The sequence below is a fragment of the Lissotriton vulgaris genome, chromosome 2_1 (genome assembly GCF_964263255.1).
Source record: "Lissotriton vulgaris chromosome 2_1, aLisVul1.2, whole genome shotgun sequence".
NCBI classification, from domain to species: Eukaryota; Metazoa; Chordata; class Amphibia; order Caudata; family Salamandridae; genus Lissotriton; species Lissotriton vulgaris.
Window position 1 is genome coordinate 271,775,468 of NC_141687.1, and position 8,113 is coordinate 271,783,580.

Below are 8,113 nucleotides of genomic sequence, written 5' to 3' on the forward strand. Positions count from 1 at the left end.
TCATGGGCGAAGAAGTGGACCACCAGTGTTTCGGTTCCTCTTTTATTGTTCATTGAAAGCCAGCCGACACGTGTTTCGTCGCAAGAAAACACTATTTCCGCGACTCCTCAGGGCTGTAGGTAATGGATGTGAAACCACAGGTCGCAGTGCCGGTGATAATTCCGACCCGGCTCCGCTCGAGACCGGGTTTAAGTATCTGTCAGAATACGAGTTGTGTAATTCAGAAGGGATGTTCTCCAGCGGGTATGTGGAGATTCTTCAATAAGCAGTGTTGCTAAGTATTACAATCATCAGGGTGAGTAACTCAGGAGTGTGTATTTGTCCACGTATATACAGCGCGGGCAGTGTAGAGACTTCTAAGGCAAATAGTCCCCGTAGTGCAGGGAATAAGCCAGCGGCGAAATCGCTTGGGTTCAGGTTTTGGTTCCGGGTGCCCCCAAAAGTGGTCCCGGATAAGGACAAAAAGGAATACGTATAGGGGAGATATATGTGTTCCACTAGTGGCTGCGGTGGAAGATGAGCCTGGATCCCTTTTACAGCTCTCCATGCCCATGTGTTGTATTTCTGTTTTTGATTAAGCCCCCCCCAAAAATAAAAACAATTGCCATATCCACTAACTTTCTGTGTATGTCCCTTTGAAATGCTAATTGATTTGTTTTGTTTTTTGTTGGAAAAATCAATAAAAGATCATAAAAAAACATTTAAATGTAAACTCAAAGTAAACAGTGTCACATATGTGAGCCACACTATAAAATACAAAGGTACTAAACCTAAAGATAACACAAAATATAAACAAGACAGGCACTGACTGTAGCGACGGTGCAGAGTTTTGTTTTCATATACCGACTGTCGCAGTTTCCTCAGCTGATGCGAACTGCTGCCGGTTACTCTGCTCTCCTCCAGATTGTGCCGTCGGCCGAGTAAATGAACTGCGCCACGCACTGCGGACCGCTGAAGTGACCGCTTCCGACTCACAAGCGCCTCCTCTATTTTGAAATCGTATCCTTGGCAGAAGGTCTAGGGTTTTAAACGCAGACTGTACCGATGGAGTGCTGTAAGGAAATGGCCGCTTCATTAGAAGTTGGAACTCTGCAGAGATGATGTTTCAAAACAGCACCGCAGTGCAAGTATGACCTTCACTCACTCTTGCATCATGGCACCTAGGAGGTATCATCGTGGTAGGGTGATCATTGAAGTGGATGAGTATAGCTCAAACCCAACACAAGCTTTCATGTTCTACAACATTAACCAAGGTCGGTTTCAGCCCCCACATGTCCAAATGGAGGACCCTGTCCCTCACGATACTCCAAAGCCTCCAGGATACACTTGCTTTGTCTGTATTTCTGATACTCATTCCGGAACAGATCCAATACACATTCCATATGGAGATGTTATGATCCACGCAGGGGATTTTACTAAGCTTGGACTTCCTAGTGAGGTTAGAAAATTCAATGACTGGCTTGGTGAACTGCCCTACGAACGTAAGATTGTAATAGCAGGAAATCATGAAGTGACCCTTGACCAAAGAATTTATGGCCGATTTAATCAAACAAGACTTCTACTATTTTCCTTCTATGTGTAAATTAAAGCCAGAGAATTATGAAAATGTGCAGTCTTTTCCTACAAACTGAATATATCTTCAAGATTCTGAAACAACTGTAAGCGGATTAAGAATTTATGGCTCTCCGTGGCAACCCTGTTTTTATGGTTGGGGCTTTAATCTTCCCCGAGGCCAAGTTCTATTGGACAAATGGAACAATATTCCAGAAGCAACTGGTATTCCTATAGCACATGGACCTCCACTCGGGTTTCCAGACTGGGTACCAAGAAAAATGCAAAGTGTAGGCTGTGTAGAGCTTTTGAATACAATCCAGCGAAGAGTACAACCAAGACTCCATGTCTTTGAACATATCCTGGAAGGCTATGGTGTAATGGCTGATAGAACAACCACGTATGTAAATTCATTAGTATGCACCGTGAATTATCAATCAGTAAATCCACCAATAGTCATTGACCTACCTACACCATGAAATTGTGAATTCATTAAAACTGGTATATCTTCAAAGTTCTTTTCATTCTCGCTTTGCATCTGCAAGTTGCAGCCAGCAAAACAAGTAAAATACAAGTTATGGACTTTAATGTTTACAGCAAGTCTAATAGAAAATACAACTTAACTACATTCTGTATGTTTTATTAATATACCAAATGCAGTTTTTGCTTTGTTCTGAATTTTTACATAGACACCTGCCAGTCTTCTGTTTTTTTAATAAACAATGAACACACAAAAAAGAAACCTAAAGATACAGTTATTGACACACTTATGGATGGCGCTGTAACAGAGAGTGAATATGATTTGCAATAAAGTTTTAGAATAATAGTTTTATGACAAGTTCAGAAAAAATGGATTTTTTAAAACCATGAGAGTTATCAAATAAAACAAGAAAAGTGATTGGTGTGGTTTATGTCAGGAAGGATTCAAGAGGATAAAAAAGAGAAATTAATGAAGCCCCAGCACTGTAAAGATTTAATTTGAAGAGTAAAAGTATAGTTACTACAGATATTAATATGTATGTTCTATGTGAGTTTTAAGCTGAATACTGAATGGAGCAGAAGTGGTAATAGCACATGCTCTATATACCATGGGGTAAACGGAGAGATGTGATTGAAAGAGAAGCATTTGCTGTGTATTGGGCACCCCAGCATTTTCACACATATCTGTGGGGTGTGCCCTTCACAGTATGCATGGATCATAAATCATTGAAACATTTACCATCCATAAAAGGTTGAGGACTAGCATCTCCTAAAATTACCAGATTGGTGTGTAATTTAGAAGAATGTAATTGTATTGTAGAATGAGTTTGATGATAGCCTGTCAGAGTTAAACTTGTGAAAAGATGTGAAACTGAGCTAATGCTGGATAAAAAAAAAAAGATGAGCATAGATGGGAAGCAACCCTAGTCACAGCAAAAGTAAAAGCGATTTCAAAAAAGAAAATGTAGAAAGAGGTACAAATATATAATGAATATTACACACTTTGAGGGTGTGGATCCGTGAAGGGCGGCCCAAACAGCTAGATGCGAGTGGAGAAATTTGAATTTTTCAGGAATGATTTGTATGAAGATGAGCGGGGTATAAGACGAGGCACCAAATGAATCACTCCTAGGAGTTTGAGGCATTTCCGATGAGACCTTGGGCTAAAATGGCTATTAATATAATGGGTCCATTAGATTTCATTGGTGTTCAAAACAGGCTTTCATTGGATTTAGTTTATTACCATTTCAAGTGGCTTCAAAATCAATTTACGAGCAAGGTAACTACTAAAAGAGGAATAATTTTTTGGAAACATTAGTTTGGAAGAGAGGTTATCCAGAAGAATTAGTATCTGTCAGTGGTCCACAATTTATAGCTACTGAATTGTATGAATATTTGACAGAATAGAACATTAAGGGTCGATTATGAATCGGGGAAAAAGCGCTCCAATTAGCTGTATGGAGCGTTTTTCCTGTACGATTCATACACCAACAACGTCCCCGTACGAACGAGCAAGTACGATCCGAACCCTATGCGCCACTCCGTACGACTGGTACCAAACACCGTACAACTTCAAAGTACATACGGATTGTCTCCGGGTGACTCTGTACGCTACGTCCGTACTTAAATAGGCAGCCATTTCCAGACCAGGAAGTACGATCCGTGTTGACGTCACTCCGTAAAACCAGAGTCCGGCCCGAAATGCACCCCGGTACGCGACATACACAACATGAACCCCCTCGAGCGTGTCATCCCAGCCCTGTACGCCTACGACCTCGTATTTAGAAACTGACGACGGCGCAGACGGTGAGTACAACGTACCGCAACAACGGAAGTATACCTGTACGGTCCGCCACACGCTAGCGCATATCACCATTGCTACAGCGATATGTGCCGCACATACGCCATTAACGTCGGGGTACGGTGCACCACACGGTAGCGCATATCACCATTGCAATAGTGATACGTGCCGCACATACGCCATTAACGTGGGGGGGGCATGGTGCGCCACACGCTAGCGCATATCACTATTGCAATAGTGATACGTGCCGCACACACGTCTGAAATGTCTGGGTACGGTGCGCCACACGCTAACGCATATCACTATTGCAATAGTGATACATGCCGTACACACGTCTGAAATGTCGGGTACGGTGCGTCACATCTGAGTGGTGGGTGACAAAGACCCCCAGCAGTGCCCAGCAGTGCCCAACAGTATAGGGGGTGGGTGCACAGGACTCCCAGCAGTGCCCAGACATGACAGAGGTGGGTGGATATGACTCCCAGCAGTGCCCAGACATAGGAGAGGGGTGTGCACAGGACTCCCAGCAGTGCCCAGACATAGGAGAGGGGTGTGTACAGGACTCCCATCAGTGCCCAGACATGACAGGGGTGGGTGGATATGGCTCCCAGCAGTGCCCAGACATAGGAGAGGGGTGTGCACAGGACCCACAGCAGTGCCCAGATATGACAGGGGTGGGTGGATATGACTCCCAGCAGTGCCCAGCCATAGGAGAGGGGTGTGCACAGGACTCCCAGCAGTGCCCAGACATGACAGGGGTGGGTGGATATGACTCCCAGCAGTGCCCAGACATGACAGGGGTGGGTGGATATGACTCCCAGCAGTGCCCAGACATAGGAGAGGGGTGTGCACTGGACTCCCAGCAGTGCCCAGACATGATAGGGGTGGGTGGATATGACTCCCAGTAGTGCCCAGACATAGGAGAGGGGTGTGCACAGGACCCCCAGCAGTTCCCAGACATGACAGGGGTGGGTGGATATGACTCCCAGCAGTGCCCAGAAATGACAGGGGTGGGTGGATATGACTCCCAGCAGTGCCAGTATTAGGAGAGGGGTGTGCACAGGACTCCCAGCAGTGCCCAGACATGACAGGGGTGGGTGGATATGACTCCCAGCAGTGCCTAGACATAGTAGAGGGGTGGGCACAGGACTCGAAGCAGTGCCCCGACACAGGAGAAGGGTGTGCACAGGACTCCCAGCAGTGCCCAGACATGACAGGGGTGGGTGGATATGACTCCCAGCAGTGCCCAGACATAGGAGAGGGGTGTGTACAGGACTCCCAGCAGTGTCCAGACATAGGAGAGGGGTGTTCACAGGACCTCCAGCAGTGCCCAGACATGATAGAGGTGGTGGATATGACTCCCAGCAGTGCCCAAAAATAGGGGAGGAGTGTGCACAGGACTGCAACTAGTGCCCAGACATGGGAGAGGGGCGTGTACAGGACTCCCAGAGGTGCCCAGACATAGGAGAGGGATGTGCATAGGACCCCCAGCAGTGCCCAGACATGACAGGGGTGGGTGGATATGACTCCCAGCAGTGCCCAGACATAGGGGAGGGGTGTGCACAGGACCCCCATCAGTGCCCAGACATGACAGAGGTGGGTGGATATGACTCCCAGCAGTGCCCATACATAGGAGAGGGGTGTGCACAGGACTCCCAGCAGTGCCCAGACATGACAGGGGTGGGTGGATATGACTCCCAGCAGTGCCCAGACATAGGAGAGGGGTGTGCACAGGACTCCTAGCAGTGCCCAGAAATGACAGGGGTGGGTGGATATGACTCCCAGCAGTGCCCAGACATGACAGGGGTGGGTGTATATGACTCCCAGCAGTGCCCTGACATAGGAGAGGGGTGTGAACAGGACTCGCAGCAGTGCCCAGACATAGGAGAGGGGTGTGCACAGGACTCCCAGCAGGGCCCAGACATGACAGGGGTGGGTGGATATGACTCCCAGCAGCGCCCAGACATCGGAGAGGGGTGTGCATAGGACTCCCAGCAGTGCCCAGACATAGGAGAGGGGTGTGTACAGGACTCCCAGCAGTGCCCAGACATAGGAGAGGGGTGTGCACAGGACCCCCAGCAGTGCCCAGACATGACAGGGGTGGGTGGATATGACTCCCAGCAGTGCCCATACATAGGAGAGGGGTGTGCACATGACTCCAAGCAGTGCCCAGACATAGGAGAGGGGTGTGCACAGGACCCCCAGCAGTGCCCAGACATGACAGGGGCGGATGGATATGACTTCCAGCAGTGCCCAGACATAGGAGAGGAGTGTGCACATGACCCCCAGCAGTGCCCAGACATGACAGGGGTGGGTGGATATGACTCCCAGCAGTGCCCGGACATGACAGGTGTGGGTGGATATGACTCCCAGAAGTGCCCAGGCATAGGAGAGGGCTGTGTACAGGACTCCCTGCAGTGCCCTGACATGACAATGTGGGTGGATATGACTCCCAGCAGTGCCCAGACATGACAGGGGTGGGTGGATATGACTCCCAGCAGTGCCCAGACATGACAGTGGTGGGTGGATATGACTCCCAGCAGTGCCCAGACATGACATGGGTGGGTGGATATGACTCCCAGCAGTGCCCAGACATAGGAGAGGGGTGTGCACAGGACTCTCAGCAGTGCCCAGACATAGGAGAGGGGTGTGCACAGGACTCCCAGCAGTGCCCAGACATGACAGGGGTGGGTGGATATGACTCCCAGCAGTGCCCAGACATAGGAGAGGGGTGTGCACAGGACTCCCAGCAGTGCCCAGACATAGGATAGGGGTGTGCACAGGACTCCCAGCAGTGCCCAGACATAGGAGAGGGGTGGGCACAGGACCCCTAGCAGTGCCCAGACATGACAGGGCTGGGTGGATATGACTCCCAGCAGTGCCAGTATTAGGAGAGGGTGTGCATAGGACTCCCAGCAGTGCCCAGACATGACAGGGGTGGGTGGATATGACTCCCAGCAGTGCCTAGACATAGTAGAGGGGTGTGCACAGGACTCGAAGCAGTGCCCTGACATAGGAGAGGGGTGTGCACAGGACTCCCAGCAGTGCCCAGACATGACAGGGGTGGGTGGATATGACTCCCAGCAGTGCCCAGACATAGGATAGGGGTGTGCAGAGGACTCCCAGCAGTGCCCAGACATAGGAGAGGGGTGTGTACAGGACTCCCAGCAGTGTCCAGACATAGGAGAGGGGTGTGCACAGGACCCCCAGCAGTGCCCAGACATGATAGAGGTGGGTGGATATGACTCCCAGCAGTGCCCAGAAATAGGGGAGGAGTGTGCAAAGGACTGCCAGCAGTGCCCAGACATAGGAGAGGGGTGTGTACAGGACTCCCAGCAGTGCCCAGACATAGGAGGGGGATGTGCATAGGACCCCCAGTAGTGCCCAGACATGACAGGGGTGGGTGGATATGACTCCCAGCAGTGCCCAGACATAGGGGAGGGGTGTGCACAGGACCCCCAGCAGTGCCCAGACATGACAGGGGTGGGTGGATATGACTCCCAGCAGTGCCCAGACATAGGAGAGGGGTGTGCACAGGACTCCCAGCAGTGCCCAGACATGACTGGGGTGAGTGGATATGACTCCCAGCAGTGCCCAGACATAGGAGAGGGGTGTGCACAGGACTCCTAGCAGTGCCCAAAAATGACAGGGGTGGGTGGATATGACTCCCAGCAGTGCCCAGACATGACAGGGGTGGGTGTATATGACTCACGGCAGTGCCCAGACATAGGAGAGGGATGTGAACAGGACTCGCAGCCGTGCCCAGACATAGGAGAGGGGTGTGCACAGGACTCCCAGCAGTGCCCAGACATGACAGGGGTGGGTGGATATGACTCCCAGCAGTGCCCAGACATCGGAGAGGGGTGAGCATAGGACTTCCAGCAGTGCCCAGACATAGGAGAGGGGTGTGTACAGGACTCCCAGCAGTGCCCAGACATAGGAGAGGGGTGTGCACAGGACCCCCAGCAGTGCCCAGACATGAGAGGGGTGTGCACAGGACTCCCAGCAGTGCCCAGACATAGGAGAGGGGTGTGCACAGGACTCCCAGCAGTGCCCAGACATGACAGGGGTGGGTGGATATGACTCCCAGCAGTGCCCAGACATGACAGGGGTGGGTGGATATGACTCCCAGCAGTGCCCAGACATAGGAGAGGGGTGTGCACAGGACTCCCAGCAGTGCCCAGACATGACAGGGGTGGCTGGATATGACTCTCTGTAGTGCCCAGACATAGGAGAGGGGCGTGCACAGGACCCCCAGCAGTGCCCAGACATGACAGGGGT

The 8,113-nt window shown here is 50.6% G+C and overlaps 1 pseudogene; it reads left to right on the forward strand.

Annotated features, from left to right (window-relative positions):
* The first annotated feature begins 1,129 nt into the window (after positions 1-1,129).
* Positions 1,130-2,030, forward strand: LOC147729958 (metallophosphoesterase domain-containing protein 1 pseudogene; annotated as a pseudogene).
* The last annotated feature ends 6,083 nt before the right edge of the window (positions 2,031-8,113 follow it).